This window comes from Daphnia pulicaria, unplaced genomic scaffold (assembly GCF_021234035.1).
Source record: "Daphnia pulicaria isolate SC F1-1A unplaced genomic scaffold, SC_F0-13Bv2 h1tg000068l, whole genome shotgun sequence".
Taxonomy (NCBI): domain Eukaryota; kingdom Metazoa; phylum Arthropoda; class Branchiopoda; order Diplostraca; family Daphniidae; genus Daphnia; species Daphnia pulicaria.
In genome coordinates this window covers 72602-94069 of record NW_025804788.1, presented here as the reverse complement: position 1 = coordinate 94069, position 21468 = coordinate 72602, and the positions used below count along the sequence as shown (strand labels likewise).

At 37.4% G+C, this 21468-nt stretch overlaps 40 pseudogenes; all 40 read left to right on the top strand.

The window, feature by feature from the left end:
• The first annotated feature begins 83 nt into the window (after positions 1-83).
• LOC124317992 lies at positions 84-202 on the top strand (annotated as a pseudogene).
• Positions 203-614: 412 nt separating this feature from the next.
• On the top strand, positions 615-733 carry LOC124318744 (annotated as a pseudogene).
• Positions 734-1146: 413 nt separating this feature from the next.
• LOC124317973 lies at positions 1147-1265 on the top strand (annotated as a pseudogene).
• A 412-nt stretch (positions 1266-1677) lies between these two features.
• On the top strand, positions 1678-1796 carry LOC124317991 (annotated as a pseudogene).
• Positions 1797-2208: 412 nt separating this feature from the next.
• LOC124318743 lies at positions 2209-2327 on the top strand (annotated as a pseudogene).
• A 412-nt stretch (positions 2328-2739) lies between these two features.
• LOC124317989 lies at positions 2740-2858 on the top strand (annotated as a pseudogene).
• Positions 2859-3270: 412 nt separating this feature from the next.
• LOC124317961 lies at positions 3271-3389 on the top strand (annotated as a pseudogene).
• A 413-nt stretch (positions 3390-3802) lies between these two features.
• On the top strand, positions 3803-3921 carry LOC124317949 (annotated as a pseudogene).
• Positions 3922-4334: 413 nt separating this feature from the next.
• LOC124318216 lies at positions 4335-4453 on the top strand (annotated as a pseudogene).
• A 413-nt stretch (positions 4454-4866) lies between these two features.
• On the top strand, positions 4867-4985 carry LOC124317938 (annotated as a pseudogene).
• A 413-nt stretch (positions 4986-5398) lies between these two features.
• LOC124318748 lies at positions 5399-5517 on the top strand (annotated as a pseudogene).
• A 412-nt stretch (positions 5518-5929) lies between these two features.
• On the top strand, positions 5930-6048 carry LOC124318736 (annotated as a pseudogene).
• Positions 6049-6461: 413 nt separating this feature from the next.
• On the top strand, positions 6462-6580 carry LOC124318724 (annotated as a pseudogene).
• Positions 6581-6992: 412 nt separating this feature from the next.
• Positions 6993-7111, top strand: LOC124318712 (annotated as a pseudogene).
• Positions 7112-7524: 413 nt separating this feature from the next.
• LOC124318700 lies at positions 7525-7643 on the top strand (annotated as a pseudogene).
• A 412-nt stretch (positions 7644-8055) lies between these two features.
• Positions 8056-8174, top strand: LOC124318688 (annotated as a pseudogene).
• A 413-nt stretch (positions 8175-8587) lies between these two features.
• LOC124318677 lies at positions 8588-8706 on the top strand (annotated as a pseudogene).
• A 413-nt stretch (positions 8707-9119) lies between these two features.
• LOC124318665 lies at positions 9120-9238 on the top strand (annotated as a pseudogene).
• Positions 9239-9650: 412 nt separating this feature from the next.
• LOC124318653 lies at positions 9651-9769 on the top strand (annotated as a pseudogene).
• A 413-nt stretch (positions 9770-10182) lies between these two features.
• On the top strand, positions 10183-10301 carry LOC124318100 (annotated as a pseudogene).
• Positions 10302-10714: 413 nt separating this feature from the next.
• LOC124318642 lies at positions 10715-10833 on the top strand (annotated as a pseudogene).
• Positions 10834-11246: 413 nt separating this feature from the next.
• Positions 11247-11365, top strand: LOC124317988 (annotated as a pseudogene).
• A 923-nt stretch (positions 11366-12288) lies between these two features.
• LOC124318177 lies at positions 12289-12407 on the top strand (annotated as a pseudogene).
• Positions 12408-12820: 413 nt separating this feature from the next.
• LOC124318186 lies at positions 12821-12939 on the top strand (annotated as a pseudogene).
• A 413-nt stretch (positions 12940-13352) lies between these two features.
• On the top strand, positions 13353-13471 carry LOC124317987 (annotated as a pseudogene).
• Positions 13472-13884: 413 nt separating this feature from the next.
• On the top strand, positions 13885-14003 carry LOC124317986 (annotated as a pseudogene).
• A 412-nt stretch (positions 14004-14415) lies between these two features.
• LOC124318185 lies at positions 14416-14534 on the top strand (annotated as a pseudogene).
• Positions 14535-14947: 413 nt separating this feature from the next.
• On the top strand, positions 14948-15066 carry LOC124318183 (annotated as a pseudogene).
• Positions 15067-15479: 413 nt separating this feature from the next.
• Positions 15480-15598, top strand: LOC124317985 (annotated as a pseudogene).
• Positions 15599-16010: 412 nt separating this feature from the next.
• On the top strand, positions 16011-16129 carry LOC124317983 (annotated as a pseudogene).
• A 412-nt stretch (positions 16130-16541) lies between these two features.
• On the top strand, positions 16542-16660 carry LOC124318176 (annotated as a pseudogene).
• A 413-nt stretch (positions 16661-17073) lies between these two features.
• LOC124317982 lies at positions 17074-17192 on the top strand (annotated as a pseudogene).
• A 412-nt stretch (positions 17193-17604) lies between these two features.
• Positions 17605-17723, top strand: LOC124317981 (annotated as a pseudogene).
• A 412-nt stretch (positions 17724-18135) lies between these two features.
• On the top strand, positions 18136-18254 carry LOC124318175 (annotated as a pseudogene).
• A 413-nt stretch (positions 18255-18667) lies between these two features.
• On the top strand, positions 18668-18786 carry LOC124318174 (annotated as a pseudogene).
• A 413-nt stretch (positions 18787-19199) lies between these two features.
• Positions 19200-19318, top strand: LOC124317980 (annotated as a pseudogene).
• A 413-nt stretch (positions 19319-19731) lies between these two features.
• LOC124318171 lies at positions 19732-19850 on the top strand (annotated as a pseudogene).
• Positions 19851-20263: 413 nt separating this feature from the next.
• LOC124318170 lies at positions 20264-20382 on the top strand (annotated as a pseudogene).
• Positions 20383-20795: 413 nt separating this feature from the next.
• Positions 20796-20914, top strand: LOC124318169 (annotated as a pseudogene).
• Positions 20915-21327: 413 nt separating this feature from the next.
• On the top strand, positions 21328-21446 carry LOC124318168 (annotated as a pseudogene).
• The last annotated feature ends 22 nt before the right edge of the window (positions 21447-21468 follow it).

Below are 21468 nucleotides of genomic sequence, written 5' to 3'. Positions count from 1 at the left end.
TCAATGAACAAACATTTCTGTCACTTTGAAGTGATTTTCTATTCATCCATTGGGACTGGGAGGGTAAATTTTCATTTTTGAATGTCAACGGCCATATCACGTAGAACGCACCTGGTCTCGTCAGCTCCCAGAAGTTAAGTTACGTCGAGTTCCGTTAGTACTTGGAAGGGTGACCGCTTGGGAATACGGGATGTCGTTGGCGATGGATAGTTTGTTTTCAATAACAAATTTCTTGACATTTTTTTTCAATCACGATGGTTACCAGTCCAATTTCGTAGATGAAACATTTCAATGCCTTAGAGATAGGTTCAATTCATCTATAAGAATGATTCTGGATCAATTCCATTGAGAGTTTGTCAAATTTTATCGCGTTATTAATCGTGATGGTTACCAGTCCAAATTCGTAGATCAAAAATTTCAATGACATAGGGATAGGTTCAATTCATCTATAGGAATGATTCTGGATGAATTTCATTGCGAGTTTTTCAAAGTTGATCGCGCTTTTTATTTGCGATGGTTACCAGTCCAAATTCAAAGAACAAACATTTCTGTCACTTTGAAGTGATTTTCTATTCATCCATTGGGACTGGGAGGGTAAATTTTCATTTTTGAATGTCAACGGCAATATCACGTAGAACGCACCTGGTCTCGTCAGCTCCCAGAAGTTAAGTTACGTCGAGTCCCGTTAGTACTTGGAAGGGTGACCGCTTGGGAATACGGGATGTCGTTGGCGATGGATAGTTTGTTTTCAATAACAAATTTCTTGACATTTTTTTTCAATCACGATGGTTACCAGTCCAATTTCGTAGATGAAACATTTCAATGCCTTAGAGATAGGTTCAATTCATCTATAAGAATGATTCTGGATCAATTCCATTGAGAGTTTGTCAAATTTTATCGCGTTTTTTAATCGCAATGGTTACCAGTCCAAATTCGTAGATCAAAAATTTCAATGACATAGGGATAGGTTCAATTCATCTATAGGAATGATTCTGGATGAATTTCATTGCGAGATTTTCAAAGTTGATCGCGCTTTTTATTCGCGAAGGTTACCAGTCAAAATTCAATGAACAAACATTTCTGTCACTTTGAAGTGATTTTCTATTCATCCATTGGGACTGGGAGGGTAAATTTTCATTTTTGAATGTCAACGGCCATATCACGTAGAACGCACCTGGTCTCGTCAGCTCCCAGAAGTTAAGTTACGTCGAGTCCCGTTAGTACTTGGAAGGGTGACCGCTTGGGAATACGGGATGTCGTTGGCGATGGATAGTTTGTTTTCAATAACAAATTTCTTGACATTTTTTTTCAATCACGATGGTTACCAGTCCAATTTCGTAGATGAAACATTTCAATGCCTTAGAGATAGGTTCAATTCATCTATAAGAATGATTCTGGATCAATTCCATTGAGAGTTTGTCAAATTTTATCGCGTTATTAATCGTGATGGTTACCAGTCCAAATTCGTAGATCAAAAATTTCAATGACATAGGGATAGGTTCAATTCATCTATAGGAATGATTCTGGATGAATTTCATTGCGAGTTTTTCAAAGTTGATCGCGCTTTTTATTCGCGATGGTTACCAGTCAAAATTCAATGAACAAACATTTCTGTCACTTTGAAGTGATTTTCTATTCATCCATTGGGACTGGGAGGGTAAATTTTCATTTTTGAATGTCAACGGCCATATCACGTAGAACGCACCTGGTCTCGTCAGCTCCCAGAAGTTAAGTTACGTCGAGTTCCGTTAGTACTTGGAAGGGTGACCGCTTGGGAATACGGGATGTCGTTGGCGATGGATAGTTTGTTTTCAATAACAAATTTCTTGACATTTTTTTTCAATCACGATGGTTACCAGTCCAATTTCGTAGATGAAACATTTCAATGCCTTAGAGATAGGTTCAATTCATCTATAAGAATGATTCTGGATCAATTCCATTGAGAGTTTGTCAAATTTTATCGCGTTATTAATCGTGATGGTTACCAGTCCAAATTCGTAGATCAAAAATTTCAATGACATAGGGATAGGTTCAATTCATCTATAGGAATGATTCTGGATGAATTTCATTGCGAGTTTTTCAAAGTTGATCGCGCTTTTTATTTGCGATGGTTACCAGTCCAAATTCAAAGAACAAACATTTCTGTCACTTTGAAGTGATTTTCTATTCATCCATTGGGACTGGGAGGGTAAATTTTCATTTTTGAATGTCAACGGCAATATCACGTAGAACGCACCTGGTCTCGTCAGCTCCCAGAAGTTAAGTTACGTCGAGTCCCGTTAGTACTTGGAAGGGTGACCGCTTGGGAATACGGGATGTCGTTGGCGATGGATAGTTTGTTTTCAATAACAAATTTCTTGACATTTTTTTTCAATCACGATGGTTACCAGTCCAATTTCGTAGATGAAACATTTCAATGCCTTAGAGATAGGTTCAATTCATCTATAAGAATGATTCTGGATCAATTCCATTGAGAGTTTGTCAAATTTTATCGCGTTATTAATCGTGATGGTTACCAGTCCAAATTCGTAGATCAAAAATTTCAATGACATAGGGATAGGTTCAATTCATCTATAGGAATGATTCTGGATGAATTTCATTGCGAGTTTTTCAAAGTTGATCGCGCTTTTTATTCGCGATGGTTACCAGTCAAAATTCAATGAACAAACATTTCTGTCACTTTGAAGTGATTTTCTATTCATCCATTGGGACTGGGAGGGTAAATTTTCATTTTTGAATGTCAACGGCCATATCACGTAGAACGCACCTGGTCTCGTCAGCTCCCAGAAGTTAAGTTACGTCGAGTTCCGTTAGTACTTGGAAGGGTGACCGCTTGGGAATACGGGATGTCGTTGGCGATGGATAGTTTGTTTTCAATAACAAATTTCTTGACATTTTTTTTCAATCACGATGGTTACCAGTCCAATTTCGTAGATGAAACATTTCAATGCCTTAGAGATAGGTTCAATTCATCTATAAGAATGATTCTGGATCAATTCCATTGAGAGTTTGTCAAATTTTATCGCGTTATTAATCGTGATGGTTACCAGTCCAAATTCGTAGATCAAAAATTTCAATGACATAGGGATAGGTTCAATTCATCTATAGGAATGATTCTGGATGAATTTCATTGCGAGTTTTTCAAAGTTGATCGCGCTTTTTATTTGCGATGGTTACCAGTCCAAATTCAAAGAACAAACATTTCTGTCACTTTGAAGTGATTTTCTATTCATCCATTGGGACTGGGAGGGTAAATTTTCATTTTTGAATGTCAACGGCCATATCACGTAGAACGCACCTGGTCTCGTCAGCTCCCAGAAGTTAAGTTACGTCGAGTCCCGTTAGTACTTGGAAGGGTGACCGCTTGGGAATACGGGATGTCGTTGGCGATGGATAGTTTGTTTTCAATAACAAATGTCTTGACATTTTTTTTCAATCACGATGGTTACCAGTCCAATTTCGTAGATGAAACATTTCAATGCCTTAGAGATAGGTTCAATTCATCTATAAGAATGATTCTGGATCAATTCCATTGAGAGTTTGTCAAATTTTATCGCGTTTTTTAATCGTGATGGTTACCAGTCCAAATTCGTAGATCAAAAATTTCAATGACATAGGGATAGGTTCAATTCATCTATAGGAATGATTCTGGATGAATTTCATTGCGAGTTTTTCAAAGTTGATCGCGCTTTTTATTCGCGATGGTTACCAGTCCAAATTCAATGAACAAACATTTCTGTCACTTTGAAGTGATTTTCTATTCATCCATTGGGACTGGGAGGGTAAATTTTCATTTTTGAATGTCAACGGCCATATCACGTAGAACGCACCTGGTCTCGTCAGCTCCCAGAAGTTAAGTTACGTCGAGTCCCGTTAGTACTTGGAAGGGTGACCGCTTGGGAATACGGGATGTCGTTGGCGATAGATAGTTTGTTTTCAATAACAAATGTCTTGACATTTTTTTTCAATCACGATGGTTACCAGTCCAATTTCGTAGATGAAACATTTCAATGCCTTAGAGATAGGTTCAATTCATCTATAAGAATGATTCTGGATCAATTCCATTGAGAGTTTGTCAAATTTTATCGCGTTTTTTAATCGTGATGGTTATCAGTCCAAATTCGTAGATCAAAAATTTCAATGACATAGGGATAGGTTCAATTCATCTATAGGAATGATTCTGGATGAATTTCATTGCGAGTTTTTCAAAGTTGATCGCGCTTTTTATTCGCGATGGTTACCAGTCCAAATTCAATGAACAAACATTTCTGTCACTTTGAAGTGATTTTCTATTCATCCATTGGGACTGGGAGGGTAAATTTTCATTTTTGAATGTCAACGGCCATATCACGTAGAACGCACCTGGTCTCGTCAGCTCCCAGAAGTTAAGTTACGTCGAGTCCCGTTAGTGCTTGGAAGGGTGGCCGCTTGGGAATACGGGATGTCGTTGGCGATGGATAGTTTGTTTTCAATAACAAATGTCTTGACATTTTTTTTCAATCACGATGGTTACCAGTCCAATTTCGTAGATGAAACATTTCAATGCCTTAGAGATAGGTTCAATTCATCTATAAGAATGATTCTGGATCAATTCCATTGAGAGTTTGTCAAATTTTATCGCGTTTTTTAATCGTGATGGTTACCAGTCCAAATTCGTAGATCAAAAATTTCAATGACATAGGGATAGGTTCAATTCATCTATAGGAATGATTCTGGATGAATTTCATTGCGAGTTTTTCAAAGTTGATCGCGCTTTTTATTCGCGATGGTTACCAGTCCAAATTCAATGAACAAACATTTCTGTCACTTTGAAGTGATTTTCTATTCATCCATTGGGACTGGGAGGGTAAATTTTCATTTTTGAATGTCAACGGCCATATCACGTAGAACGCACCTGGTCTCGTCAGCTCCCAGAAGTTAAGTTACGTCGAGTCCCGTTAGTACTTGGAAGGGTGACCGCTTGGGAATACGGGATGTCGTTGGCGATGGATAGTTTGTTTTCAATAACAAATTTCTTGACATTTTTTTTCAATCACGATGGTTACCAGTCCAATTTCGTAGATGAAACATTTCAATGCCTTAGAGATAGGTTCAATTCATCTATAAGAATGATTCTGGATCAATTCCATTGAGAGTTTGTCAAATTTTATCGCGTTTTTTAATCGTGATGGTTACCAGTCCAAATTCGTAGATCAAAAATTTCAATGACATAGGGATAGGTTCAATTCATCTATAGGAATGATTCTGGATGAATTTCATTGCGAGTTTTTCAAAGTTGATCGCGCTTTTTATTCGCGATGGTTACCAGTCCAAATTCAATGAACAAACATTTCTGTCACTTTGAAGTGATTTTCTATTCATCCATTGGGACTGGGAGGGTAAATTTTCATTTTTGAATGTCAACGGCCATATCACGTAGAACGCACCTGGTCTCGTCAGCTCCCAGAAGTTAAGTTACGTCGAGTCCCGTTAGTACTTGGAAGGGTGACCGCTTGGGAATACGGGATGTCGTTGGCGATGGATAGTTTGTTTTCAATAACAAATTTCTTGACATTTTTTTTCAATCACGATGGTTACCAGTCCAATTTCGTAGATGAAACATTTCAATGCCTTAGAGATAGGTTCAATTCATCTATAAGAATGATTCTGGATCAATTCCATTGAGAGTTTGTCAAATTTTATCGCGTTATTAATCGTGATGGTTACCAGTCCAAATTCGTAGATCAAAAATTTCAATGACATAGGGATAGGTTCAATTCATCTATAGGAATGATTCTGGATGAATTTCATTGCGAGTTTTTCAAAGTTGATCGCGCTTTTTATTCGCGATGGTTACCAGTCCAAATTCAATGAACAAACATTTCTGTCACTTTGAAGTGATTTTCTATTCATCCATTGGGACTGGGAGGGTAAATTTTCATTTTTGAATGTCAACGGCCATATCACGTAGAACGCACCTGGTCTCGTCAGCTCCCAGAAGTTAAGTTACGTCGAGTCCCGTTAGTACTTGGAAGGGTGACCGCTTGGGAATACGGGATGTCGTTGGCGATGGATAGTTTGTTTTCAATAACAAATTTCTTGACATTTTTTTTCAATCACGATGGTTACCAGTCCAATTTCGTAGATGAAACATTTCAATGCCTTAGAGATAGGTTCAATTCATCTATAAGAATGATTCTGGATCAATTCCATTGAGAGTTTGTCAAATTTTATCGCGTTTTTTAATCGTGATGGTTACCAGTCCAAATTCGTAGATCAAAAATTTCAATGACATAGGGATAGGTTCAATTCATCTATAGGAATGATTCTGGATGAATTTCATTGCGAGTTTTTCAAAGTTGATCGCGCTTTTTATTCGCGATGGTTACCAGTCCAAATTCAATGAACAAACATTTCTGTCACTTTGAAGTGATTTTCTATTCATCCATTGGGACTGGGAGGGTAAATTTTCATTTTTGAATGTCAACGGCCATATCACGTAGAACGCACCTGGTCTCGTCAGCTCCCAGAAGTTAAGTTACGTCGAGTCCCGTTAGTACTTGGAAGGGTGACCGCTTGGGAATACGGGATGTCGTTGGCGATGGATAGTTTGTTTTCAATAACAAATGTCTTGACATTTTTTTTCAATCACGATGGTTACCAGTCCAATTTCGTAGATGAAACATTTCAATGCCTTAGAGATAGGTTCAATTCATCTATAAGAATGATTCTGGATCAATTCCATTGAGAGTTTGTCAAATTTTATCGCGTTATTAATCGTGATGGTTACCAGTCCAAATTCGTAGATCAAAAATTTCAATGACATAGGGATAGGTTCAATTCATCTATAGGAATGATTCTGGATGAATTTCATTGCGAGTTTTTCAAAGTTGATCGCGCTTTTTATTCGCGATGGTTACCAGTCAAAATTCAATGAACAAACATTTCTGTCACTTTGAAGTGATTTTCTATTCATCCATTGGAACTGGGAGGGTAAATTTTCATTTTTGAATGTCAACGGCCATATCACGTAGAACGCACCTGGTCTCGTCAGCTCCCAGAAGTTAAGTTACGTCGAGTCCCGTTAGTACTTGGAAGGGTGACCGCTTGGGAATACGGGATGTCGTTGGCGATAGATAGTTTGTTTTCAATAACAAATGTCTTGACATTTTTTTTCAATCACGATGGTTACCAGTCCAATTTCGTAGATGAAACATTTCAATGCCTTAGAGATAGGTTCAATTCATCTATAAGAATGATTCTGGATCAATTCCATTGAGAGTTTGTCAAATTTTATCGCGTTTTTTAATCGTGATGGTTATCAGTCCAAATTCGTAGATCAAAAATTTCAATGACATAGGGATAGGTTCAATTCATCTATAGGAATGATTCTGGATGAATTTCATTGCGAGTTTTTCAAAGTTGATCGCGCTTTTTATTCGCGATGGTTACCAGTCCAAATTCAATGAACAAACATTTCTGTCACTTTGAAGTGATTTTCTATTCATCCATTGGGACTGGGAGGGTAAATTTTCATTTTTGAATGTCAACGGCCATATCACGTAGAACGCACCTGGTCTCGTCAGCTCCCAGAAGTTAAGTTACGTCGAGTCCCGTTAGTACTTGGAAGGGTGACCGCTTGGGAATACGGGATGTCGTTGGCGATGGATAGTTTGTTTTCAATAACAAATGTCTTGACATTTTTTTTCAATCACGATGGTTACCAGTCCAATTTCGTAGATGAAACATTTCAATGCCTTAGAGATAGGTTCAATTCATCTATAAGAATGATTCTGGATCAATTCCATTGAGAGTTTGTCAAATTTTATCGCGTTATTAATCGTGATGGTTACCAGTCCAAATTCGTAGATCAAAAATTTCAATGACATAGGGATAGGTTCAATTCATCTATAGGAATGATTCTGGATGAATTTCATTGCGAGTTTTTCAAAGTTGATCGCGCTTTTTATTCGCGATGGTTACCAGTCAAAATTCAATGAACAAACATTTCTGTCACTTTGAAGTGATTTTCTATTCATCCATTGGGACTGGGAGGGTAAATTTTCATTTTTGAATGTCAACGGCCATATCACGTAGAACGCACCTGGTCTCGTCAGCTCCCAGAAGTTAAGTTACGTCGAGTCCCGTTAGTACTTGGAAGGGTGACCGCTTGGGAATACGGGATGTCGTTGGCGATAGATAGTTTGTTTTCAATAACAAATGTCTTGACATTTTTTTTCAATCACGATGGTTACCAGTCCAATTTCGTAGATGAAACATTTCAATGCCTTAGAGATAGGTTCAATTCATCTATAAGAATGATTCTGGATCAATTCCATTGAGAGTTTGTCAAATTTTATCGCGTTTTTTAATCGTGATGGTTATCAGTCCAAATTCGTAGATCAAAAATTTCAATGACATAGGGATAGGTTCAATTCATCTATAGGAATGATTCTGGATGAATTTCATTGCGAGTTTTTCAAAGTTGATCGCGCTTTTTATTCGCGATGGTTACCAGTCCAAATTCAATGAACAAACATTTCTGTCACTTTGAAGTGATTTTCTATTCATCCATTGGGACTGGGAGGGTAAATTTTCATTTTTGAATGTCAACGGCCATATCACGTAGAACGCACCTGGTCTCGTCAGCTCCCAGAAGTTAAGTTACGTCGAGTCCCGTTAGTACTTGGAAGGGTGACCGCTTGGGAATACGGGATGTCGTTGGCGATGGATAGTTTGTTTTCAATAACAAATTTCTTGACATTTTTTTTCAATCACGATGGTTACCAGTCCAATTTCGTAGATGAAACATTTCAATGCCTTAGAGATAGGTTCAATTCATCTATAAGAATGATTCTGGATCAATTCCATTGAGAGTTTGTCAAATTTTATCGCGTTTTTTAATCGTGATGGTTACCAGTCCAAATTCGTAGATCAAAAATTTCAATGACATAGGGATAGGTTCAATTCATCTATAGGAATGATTCTGGATGAATTTCATTGCGAGTTTTTCAAAGTTGATCGCGCTTTTTATTCGCGATGGTTACCAGTCCAAATTCAATGAACAAACATTTCTGTCACTTTGAAGTGATTTTCTATTCATCCATTGGGACTGGGAGGGTAAATTTTCATTTTTGAATGTCAACGGCCATATCACGTAGAACGCACCTGGTCTCGTCAGCTCCCAGAAGTTAAGTTACGTCGAGTCCCGTTAGTACTTGGAAGGGTGACCGCTTGGGAATACGGGATGTCGTTGGCGATGGATAGTTTGTTTTCAATAACAAATGTCTTGACATTTTTTTTCAATCACGATGGTTACCAGTCCAATTTCGTAGATGAAACATTTCAATGCCTTAGAGATAGGTTCAATTCATCTATAAGAATGATTCTGGATCAATTCCATTGAGAGTTTGTCAAATTTTATCGCGTTATTAATCGTGATGGTTACCAGTCCAAATTCGTAGATCAAAAATTTCAATGACATAGGGATAGGTTCAATTCATCTATAGGAATGATTCTGGATGAATTTCATTGCGAGTTTTTCAAAGTTGATCGCGCTTTTTATTCGCGATGGTTACCAGTCAAAATTCAATGAACAAACATTTCTGTCACTTTGAAGTGATTTTCTATTCATCCATTGGGACTGGGAGGGTAAATTTTCATTTTTGAATGTCAACGGCCATATCACGTAGAACGCACCTGGTCTCGTCAGCTCCCAGAAGTTAAGTTACGTCGAGTCCCGTTAGTACTTGGAAGGGTGACCGCTTGGGAATACGGGATGTCGTTGGCGATAGATAGTTTGTTTTCAATAACAAATGTCTTGACATTTTTTTTCAATCACGATGGTTACCAGTCCAATTTCGTAGATGAAACATTTCAATGCCTTAGAGATAGGTTCAATTCATCTATAAGAATGATTCTGGATCAATTCCATTGAGAGTTTGTCAAATTTTATCGCGTTTTTTAATCGTGATGGTTATCAGTCCAAATTCGTAGATCAAAAATTTCAATGACATAGGGATAGGTTCAATTCATCTATAGGAATGATTCTGGATGAATTTCATTGCGAGTTTTTCAAAGTTGATCGCGCTTTTTATTCGCGATGGTTACCAGTCAAAATTCAATGAACAAACATTTCTGTCACTTTGAAGTGATTTTCTATTCATCCATTGGGACTGGGAGGGTAAATTTTCATTTTTGAATGTCAATGGCCATATCACGTAGAACGCACCTGGTCTCGTCAGCTCCCAGAAGTTAAGTTACGTCGAGTCCCGTTAGTACTCGGAAGGGTGACCGCTTGGGAATACGGGATGTCGTTGGCGATGGATAGTTTGTTTTCAATAACAAATTTCTTGACATTTTTTTTCAATCACGATGGTTACCAGTCCAATTTCGTAGATGAAACATTTCAATGCCTTAGAGATAGGTTCAATTCATCTATAAGAATGATTCTGGATCAATTCCATTGAGAGTTTGTCAAATTTTATCGCGTTTTTTAATCGCAATGGTTACCAGTCCAAATTCGTAGATCAAAAATTTCAATGACATAGGGATAGGTTCAATTCATCTATAGGAATGATTCTGGATGAATTTCATTGCGAGTTTTTCAAAGTTGATCGCGCTTTTTATTCGCGATGGTTACCAGTCAAAATTCAATGAACAAACATTTCTGTCACTTTGAAGTGATTTTCTATTCATCCATTGGGACTGGGAGGGTAAATTTTCATTTTTGAATGTCAACGGCCATATCACGTAGAACGCACCTGGTCTCGTCAGCTCCCAGAAGTTAAGTTACGTCGAGTCCCGTTAGTACTTGGAAGGGTGACCGCTTGGGAATACGGGATGTCGTTGGCGATGGATAGTTTGTTTTCAATAACAAATTTCTTGACATTTTTTTTCAATCACGATGGTTACCAGTCCAATTTCGTAGATGAAACATTTCAATGCCTTAGAGATAGGTTCAATTCATCTATAAGAATGATTCTGGATCAATTCCATTGAGAGTTTGTCAAATTTTATCGCGTTTTTTAATCGCAATGGTTACCAGTCCAAATTCGTAGATCAAAAATTTCAATGACATAGGGATAGGTTCAATTCATCTATAGGAATGATTCTGGATGAATTTCATTGCGAGTTTTTCAAAGTTGATCGCGCTTTTTATTCGCGATGGTTACCAGTCCAAATTCAATGAACAAACATTTCTGTCACTTTGAAGTGATTTTCTATTCATCCATTGGGACTGGGAGGGTAAATTTTCATTTTTGAATGTCAACGGCCATATCACGTAGAACGCACCTGGTCTCGTCAGCTCCCAGAAGTTAAGTTACGTCGAGTTCCGTTAGTACTTGGAAGGGTGACCGCTTGGGAATACGGGATGTCGTTGGCGATGGATAGTTTGTTTTCAATAACAAATTTCTTGACATTTTTTTTCAATCACGATGGTTACCAGTCCAATTTCGTAGATGAAACATTTCAATGCCTTAGAGATAGGTTCAATTCATCTATAAGAATGATTCTGGATCAATTCCATTGAGAGTTTGTCAAATTTTATCGCGTTATTAATCGTGATGGTTACCAGTCCAAATTCGTAGATCAAAAATTTCAATGACATAGGGATAGGTTTAATTCATCTATAGGAATGATTCTGGATGAATTTCATTGCGAGTTTTTCAAAGTTGATCGCGCTTTTTATTCGCGATGGTTACCAGTCCAAATTCAATGAACAAACATTTCTGTCACTTTGAAGTGATTTTCTATTCATCCATTGGGACTGGGAGGGTAAATTTTCATTTTTGAATGTCAACGGCCATATCACGAAGAACGCACCTGGTCTCGTCAGCTAGTCCCGTTAGTACTTGGAAGGGTGACCGCTTGGGAATACGGGATGTCGTTGGCGATGGATAGTTTGTTTTCAATAACAAATTTCTTGAAATTTTTTTTCAATAACGATGGTTACCAGTCAAATTTCGTAGATGAAACATTTCAATGCCTTAGAGATAGGTTCAATGCATGTATAAGAATGATTCTGGATCAATTCCATTGAGAGTTTGTCAAATTTTATCGCGTTTTTTAATCGTGATGGTTACCAGTCCAAATTCGTAGATCAAAAATTTCAATGACATAGGGATAGGTTCAATTCATCTATAGAAATGATTCTGGATGAATTTCATTGCGAGTTTTTCAAAGTTGATCGCGCTTTTTATTTGCGATGGTTACCAGTCCAAATTCAAAGAACAAACATTTCTGTCACTTTGAAGTGATTTTCTATTCATCCATTGGGACTGGGAGGGTAAATTTTCATTTTTGAATGTCAACGGCCATATCACGTAGAACGCACCTGGTCTCGTCAGCTCCCAGAAGTTAAGTTACGTCGAGTCCCGTTAGTACTTGGAAAGGTGACCGCTTGGGAATACGGGATGTCGTTGGCGATGAATAGTTTGTTTTCAATAAAAAATTTCTTGAATTTTTTTTTCAATAACGATGGTTACCAGTCCAATTTCGTAGATGAAACATTTCAATGCCTTAGAGATAGGTTCAATTCATCTATAAGAATGATTCTGGATCAATTCCATTGAGAGTTTGTCAAATTTTATCGCGTTTTTTAATCGTGATGGTTACCAGTCCAAATTCGTAGATCAAAAATTTCAATGACATAGGGATAGGTTCAATTCATCTATAGGAATGATTCTGGATGAATTTCATTGCGAGTTTTTCAAAGTTGATCGCGCTTTTTATTCGCATTGGTTACCAGTCAAAATTCAATGAACAAACATTTCTGTCACTTTGAAGTGATTTTCTATTCATCCATTGGGACTGGGAGGGTAAATTTTCATTTTTGAATGTCAACGGCCATATCACGTAGAACGCACCTGGTCTCGTCAGCTCTCAGAAGTTAAGTTACGTCGAGTTCCGTTAGTACTTGGAAGGGTGACCGCTTGGGAATACGGGATGTCGTTGGCGATGAATAGTTTGTTTTCAATAAAAAATTTCTTGAATTTTTTTTTCAATAACGATGGTTACCAGTCCAATTTCGTAGATGAAACATTTCAATGCCTTAGAGATAGGTTCAATTCATCTATAAGAATGATTCTGGATCAATTCCATTGAGAGTTTGTCAAATTTTATCGCGTTTTTTAATCGCAATGGTTACCAGTCCAAATTCGTAGATCAAAAATTTCAATGACATAGGGATAGGTTCAATTCATCTATAAGAATGATTCTGGATGAATTTCATTGCGAGTTTTTCAAAGTTGATCGCGCTTTTTATTCGCAATGGTTACCAGTCAAAATTCAATGAACAAACATTTCTGTCACTTTGAAGTGATTTTCTATTCATCCATTGGGACTGGGAGGGTAAATTTTCATTTTTGAATGTCAACGGCCATATCACGTAGAACGCACCTGGTCTCGTCAGCTCCCAGAAGTTAAGTTACGTCGAGTTCCGTTAGTACTTGGAAGGGTGACCGCTTGGGAATACGGGATGTCGTTGGCGATGGATAGTTTGTTTTCAATAACAAATTTCTTGACATTTTTTTTCAATCACGATGGTTACCAGTCCAATTTCGTAGATGAAACATTTCAATGCCTTAGAGATAGGTTCAATTCATCTATAAGAATGATTCTGGATCAATTCCATTGAGAGTTTGTCAAATTTTATCGCGTTTTTTAATCGCAATGGTTACCAGTCCAAATTCGTAGATCAAAAATTTCAATGACATAGGGATAGGTTCAATTCATCTATAGGAATGATTCTGGATGAATTTCATTGCGAGTTTTTCAAAGTTGATCGCGCTTTTTATTCGCGATGGTTACCAGTCCAAATTCAATGAACAAACATTTCTGTCACTTTGAAGTGATTTTCTATTCATCCATTGGGACTGGGAGGGTAAATTTTCATTTTTGAATGTCAACGGCCATATCACGTAGAACGCACCTGGTCTCGTCAGCTCCCAGAAGTTAAGTTACGTCGAGTTCCGTTAGTACTTGGAAGGGTGACCGCTTGGGAATACGGGATGTCGTTGGCGATGGATAGTTTGTTTTCAATAACAAATTTCTTGACATTTTTTTTCAATCACGATGGTTACCAGTCCAATTTCGTAGATGAAACATTTCAATGCCTTAGAGATAGGTTCAATTCATCTATAAGAATGATTCTGGATCAATTCCATTGAGAGTTTGTCAAATTTTATCGCGTTATTAATCGTGATGGTTACCAGTCCAAATTCGTAGATCAAAAATTTCAATGACATAGGGATAGGTTTAATTCATCTATAGGAATGATTCTGGATGAATTTCATTGCGAGTTTTTCAAAGTTGATCGCGCTTTTTATTCGCGATGGTTACCAGTCAAAATTCAATGAACAAACATTTCTGTCACTTTGAAGTGATTTTCTATTCATCCATTGGGACTGGGAGGGTAAATTTTCATTTTTGAATGTCAACGGCCATATCACGTAGAACGCACCTGGTCTCGTCAGCTCTCAGAAGTTAAGTTACGTCGAGTTCCGTTAGTACTTGGAAGGGTGACCGCTTGGGAATACGGGATGTCGTTGGCGATGAATAGTTTGTTTTCAATAAAAAATTTCTTGAATTTTTTTTTCAATAACGATGGTTACCAGTCCAATTTCGTAGATGAAACATTTCAATGCCTTAGAGATAGGTTCAATTCATCTATAAGAATGATTCTGAATCAATTCCATTGAGAGTTTGTCAAATTTTATCGCGTTTTTTAATCGCAATGGTTACCAGTCCAAATTCGTAGATCAAAAATTTCAATGACATAGGGATAGGTTCAATTCATCTATAGGAATGATTCTGGATGAATTTCATTGCGAGTTTTTCAAAGTTGATCGCGCTTTTTATTCGCGATGGTTACCAGTCCAAATTCAATGAACAAACATTTCTGTCACTTTGAAGTGATTTTCTATTCATCCATTGGGACTGGGAGGGTAAATTTTCATTTTTGAATGTCAACGGCCATATCACGTAGAACGCACCTGGTCTCGTCAGCTCTCAGAAGTTAAGTTACGTCGAGTTCCGTTAGTACTTGGAAGGGTGACCGCTTGGGAATACGGGATGTCGTTGGCGATGAATAGTTTGTTTTCAATAAAAAATTTCTTGAATTTTTTTTTCAATAACGATGGTTACCAGTCCAATTTCGTAGATGAAACATTTCAATGCCTTAGAGATAGGTTCAATTCATCTATAAGAATGATTCTGAATCAATTCCATTGAGAGTTTGTCAAATTTTATCGCGTTTTTTAATCGCAATGGTTACCAGTCCAAATTCGTAGATCAAAAATTTCAATGACATAGGGATAGGTTCAATTCATCTATAGGAATGATTCTGGATGAATTTCATTGCGAGTTTTTCAAAGTTGATCGCGCTTTTTATTCGCGATGGTTACCAGTCCAAATTCAATGAACAAACATTTCTGTCACTTTGAAGTGATTTTCTATTCATCCATTGGGACTGGGAGGGTAAATTTTCATTTTTGAATGTCAACGGCCATATCACGTAGAACGCACCTGGTCTCGTCAGCTCCCAGAAGTTAAGTTACGTCGAGTTCCGTTAGTACTTGGAAGGGTGACCGCTTGGGAATACGGGATGTCGTTGGCGATGGATAGTTTGTTTTCAATAACAAATTTCTTGACATTTTTTTTCAATCACGATGGTTACCAGTCCAATTTCGTAGATGAAACATTTCAATGCCTTAGAGATAGGTTCAATTCATCTATAAGAATGATTCTGGATCAATTCCATTGAGAGTTTGTCAAATTTTATCGCGTTATTAATCGTGATGGTTACCAGTCCAAATTCGTAGATCAAAAATTTCAATGACATAGGGATAGGTTTAATTCATCTATAGGAATGATTCTGGATGAATTTCATTGCGAGTTTTTCAAAGTTGATCGCGCTTTTTATTCGCGATGGTTACCAGTCCAAATTCAATGAACAAACATTTCTGTCACTTTGAAGTGATTTTCTATTCATCCATTGGGACTGGGAGGGTAAATTTTCATTTTTGAATGTCAACGGCCATATCACGTAGAACGCACCTGGTCTCGTCAGCTCCCAGAAGTTAAGTTACGTCGAGTTCCGTTAGTACTTGGAAGGGTGACCGCTTGGGAATACGGGATGTCGTTGGCGATGGATAGTTTGTTTTCAATAACAAATTTCTTGACATTTTTTTTCAATCACGATGGTTACCAGTCCAATTTCGTAGATGAAACATTTCAATGCCTTAGAGATAGGTTCAATTCATCTATAAGAATGATTCTGGATCAATTCCATTGAGAGTTTGTCAAATTTTATCGCGTTATTAATCGTGATGGTTACCAGTCCAAATTCGTAGATCAAAAATTTCAATGACATAGGGATAGGTTCAATTCATCTATAGAAATGATTCTGGATGAATTTCATTGCGAGTTTTTCAAAGTTGATCGCGCTTTTTATTTGCGATGGTTACCAGTCCAAATTCAAAGAACAAACATTTCTGTCACTTTGAAGTGATTTTCTATTCATCCATTGGGACTGGGAGGGTAAATTTTCATTTTTGAATGTCAACGGCCATATCACGTAGAACGCACCTGGTCTCGTCAGCTCCCAGAAGTTAAGTTACGTCGAGTCCCGTTAGTACTTGGAAAGGTGACCGCTTGGGAATACGGGATGTCGTTGGCGATGAATAGTTTGTTTTCAATAAAAAATTTCTTGAATTTTTTTTTCAATAACGATGGTTACCAGTCCAATTTCGTAGATGAAACATTTCAATGCCTTAGAGATAGGTTCAATTCATCTATAAGAATGATTCTGGATCAATTCCATTGAGAGTTTGTCAAATTTTATCGCGTTTTTTAATCGTGATGGTTACCAGTCCAAATTCGTAGATCAAAAATTTCAATGACATAGGGATAGGTTCAATTCATCTATAGAAATGATTCTGGATGAATTTCATTGCGAGTTTTTCAAAGTTGATCGCGCTTTTTATTCGCGATGGTTACCAGTCCAAATTCAATGAACAAACATTTCTGTCACTTTGAAGTGATTTTCTATTCATCCATTGGGACTGGGAGGGTAAATTTTCATTTTTGAATGTCAACGGCCATATCACGTAGAACGCACCTGGTCTCGTCAGCTCCCAGAAGTTAAGTTACGTCGAGTTCCGTTAGTACTTGGAAGGGTGACCGCTTGGGAATACGGGATGTCGTTGGCGATGGATAGTTTGTTTTCAATAACAAATTTCTTGACATTTTTTTTCAATCACGATGGTTACCAGTCCAATTTCGTAGATGAAACATTTCAATGCCTTAGAGATAGGTTCAATTCATCTATAAGAATGATTCTGGATCAATTCCATTGAGAGTTTGTCAAATTTTATCGCGTTATTAATCGTGATGGTTACCAGTCCAAATTCGTAGATCAAAAATTTCAATGACATAGGGATAGGTTTAATTCATCTATAGGAATGATTCTGGATGAATTTCATTGCGAGTTTTTCAAAGTTGATCGCGCTTTTTATTCGCGATGGTTACCAGTCCAAATTCAATGAACAAACATTTCTGTCACTTTGAAGTGATTTTCTATTCATCCATTGGGACTGGGAGGGTAAATTTTCATTTTTGAATGTCAACGGCCATATCACGTAGAACGCACCTGGTCTCGTCAGCTCCCAGAAGTTAAGTTACGTCGAGTTCCGTTAGTACTTGGAAGGGTGACCGCTTGGGAATACGGGATGTCGTTGGCGATGGATAGTTTGTTTTCAATAACAAATTTCTTGACATTTTTTTTCAATCACGATGGTTACCAGTCCAATTTCGTAGATGAAACATTTCAATGCCTTAGAGATAGGTTCAATTCATCTATAAGAATGATTCTGGATCAATTCCATTGAGAGTTTGTCAAATTTTATCGCGTTATTAATCGTGATGGTTACCAGTCCAAATTCGTAGATCAAAAATTTCAATGACATAGGGATAGGTTTAATTCATCTATAGGAATGATTCTGGATGAATTTCATTGCGAGTTTTTCAAAGTTGATCGCGCTTTTTATTCGCGATGGTTACCAGTCCAAATTCAATGAACAAACATTTCTGTCACTTTGAAGTGATTTTCTATTCATCCATTGGGACTGGGAGGGTAAATTTTCATTTTTGAATGTCAACGGCCATATCACGTAGAACGCACCTGGTCTCGTCAGCTCCCAGAAGTTAAGTTACGTCGAGTCCCGTTAGTACTTGGAAAGGTGACCGCTTGGGAATACGGGATGTCGTTGGCGATGAATAGTTTGTTTTCAATAAAAAATTTCTTGAATTTTTTTTTCAATAACGATGGTTACCAGTCCAATTTCGTAGATGAAACATTTCAATGCCTTAGAGATAGGTTCAATTCATCTATAAGAATGATTCTGGATCAATTCCATTGAGAGTTTGTCAAATTTTATCGCGTTTTTTAATCGTGATGGTTACCAGTCCAAATTCGTAGATCAAAAATTTCAATGACATAGGGATAGGTTCAATTCATCTATAGGAATGATTCTGGATGAATTTCATTGCGAGTTTTTCAAAGTTGATCGCGCTTTTTATTTGCGATGGTTACCAGTCCAAATTCAAAGAACAAACATTTCTGTCACTTTGAAGTGATTTTCTATTCATCCATTGGGACTGGGAGGGTAAATTTTCATTTTTGAATGTCAACGGCCATATCACGTAGAACGCACCTGGTCTCGTCAGCTCCCAGAAGTTAAGTTACGTCGAGTCCCGTTAGTACTTGGAAAGGTGACCGCTTGGGAATACGGGATGTCGTTGGCGATGAATAGTTTGTTTTCAATAAAAAATTTCTTGAATTTTTTTTTCAATAACGATGGTTACCAGTCCAATTTCGTAGATGAAACATTTCAATGCCTTAGAGATAGGTTCAATTCATCTATAAGAATGATTCTGGATCAATTCCATTGAGAGTTTGTCAAATTTTATCGCGTTTTTTAATCGTGATGGTTACCAGTCCAAATTCGTAGATAAAAAATTTCAATGACATAGGGATAGGTTCAATTCATCTATAGGAATGATTCTGGATGAATTTCATTGCGAGTTTTTCAAAGTTGATCGCGCTTTTTATTCGCGATGGTTACCAGTCAAAATTCAATGAACAAACATTTCTGTCACTTTGAAGTGATTTTCTATTCATCCATTGGGACTGGGAGGGTAAATTTTCATTTTTGAATGTCAACGGCCATATCACGTAGAACGCACCTGGTCTCGTCAGCTCCCAGAAGTTAAGTTACGTCGAGTTCCGTTAGTACTTGGAAGGGTGACCGCTTGGGAATACGGGATGTCGTTGGCGATGGATAGTTTGTTTTCAATAACAAATTTCTTGAAATTTTTTTTCAATAACGATGGTTACCAGTCAAATTTCGTAGATGAAACATTTCAATGCCTTAGAGATAGGTTCAATGCATCTATAAGAATGATTCTGGATCAATTCCATTGAGAGTTTGTCAAATTTTATCGCGTTTTTTAATCGTGATGGTTACCAGTCCAAATTCGTAGATCAAAAATTTCAATGACATAGGGATAGGTTCAATTCATCTATAGGAATGATTCTGGATGAATTTCATTGCGAGTTTTTCAAAGTTGATCGCGCTTTTTATTTGCGATGGTTACCAGTCCAAATTCAAAGAACAAACATTTCTGTCACTTTGAAGTGATTTTCTATTCATCCATTGGGACTGGGAGGGTAAATTTTCATTTTTGAATGTCAACGGCCATATCACGTAGAACGCACCTGGTCTCGTCAGCTCCCAGAAGTTAAGTTACGTCGAGTCCCGTTAGTACTTGGAAAGGTGACCGCTTGGGAATACGGGATGTCGTTGGCGATGAATAGTTTGTTTTCAATAAAAAATTTCTTGAATTTTTTTTTCAATAACGATGGTTACCAGTCCAATTTCGTAGATGAAACATTTCAATGCCTTAGAGATAGGTTCAATTCATCTATAAGAATGATTCTGGATCAATTCCATTGAGAGTTTGTCAAATTTTATCGCGTTTTTTAATCGTGATGGTTACCAGTCCAAATTCGTAGATAAAAAATTTCAATGACATAGGGATAGGTTCAATTCATCTATAGGAATGATTCTGGATGAATTTCATTGCGAGTTTTTCAAAGTTGATCGCGCTTTTTATTCGCGATGGTTACCAGTCAAAATTCAATGAACAAACATTTCTGTCACTTTGAAGTGATTTTCTATTCATCCATTGGGACTGGGAGGGTAAATTTTCATTTTTGAATGTCAACGGCCATATCACGTAGAACGCACCTGGTCTCGTCAGCTCCCAGAAGTTAAGTTACGTCGAGTCCCGTTAGTACTTGGAAAGGTGACCGCTTGGGAATACGGGATGTCGTTGGCGATGAATAGTTTGTTTTCAATAAAAAATTTCTTGAATTTTTTTTTCAATAACGATGGTTACCAGTCCAATTTCGTAGATGAAACATTTCAATGCCTTAGAGATAGGTTCAATTCATCTATAAGAATGATTCTGGATCAATTCCATTGAGAGTTTGTCAAATTTTATCGCGTTTTTTAATCGTGATGGTTACCAGTCCAAATTCGTAGATAAAAAATTTCAATGACATAGGGATAGGTTCAATTCATCTATAGGAATGATTCTGGATGAATTTCATTGCGAGTTTTTCAAAGTTGATCGCGCTTTTTATTCGCGATGGTTACCAGTCAAAATTCAATGAACAAACATTTCTGTCACTTTGAAGTGATTTTCTATTCATCCATTGGGACTGGGAGGGTAAATTTTCATTTTTGAATGTCAACGGCCATATCACGTAGAACGCACCTGGTCTCGTCAGCTCCCAGAAGTTAAGTTACGTCGAGTCCCGTTAGTACTTGGAAAGGTGACCGCTTGGGAATACGGGATGTCGTTGGCGATGAATAGTTTGTTTTCAATAAAAAATTTCTTGAATTTTTTTTTCAATAACGATGGTTACCAGTCCAATTTCGTAGATGAAACATTTCAATGCCTTAGAGATAGGTTCAATTCATCTATAAGAATGATTCTGGATCAATTCCATTGAGAGTTTGTCAAATTTTATCGCGTTTTTTAATCGTGATGGTTACCAGTCCAAATTCGTAGATCAAAAATTTCAATGACATAGGGATAGGTTCAATTCATCTATAGGAATGATTCTGGATGAATTTCATTGCGAGTTTTTCAAAGTTGATCGCGCTTTTTATTTGCGATGGTTACCAGTCCAAATTCAAAGAACAAACATTTCTGTCACTTTGAAGTGATTTTCTATTCATCCATTGGGACTGGGAGGGTAAATTTTCATTTTTGAATGTCAACGGCCATATCACGTAGAACGCACCTGGTCTCGTCAGCTCCCAGAAGTTAAGTTACGTCGAGTCCCGTTAGTACTTGGAAAGGTGACCGCTTGGGAATACGGGATGTCGTTGGCGATGAATAGTTTGTTTTCAATAA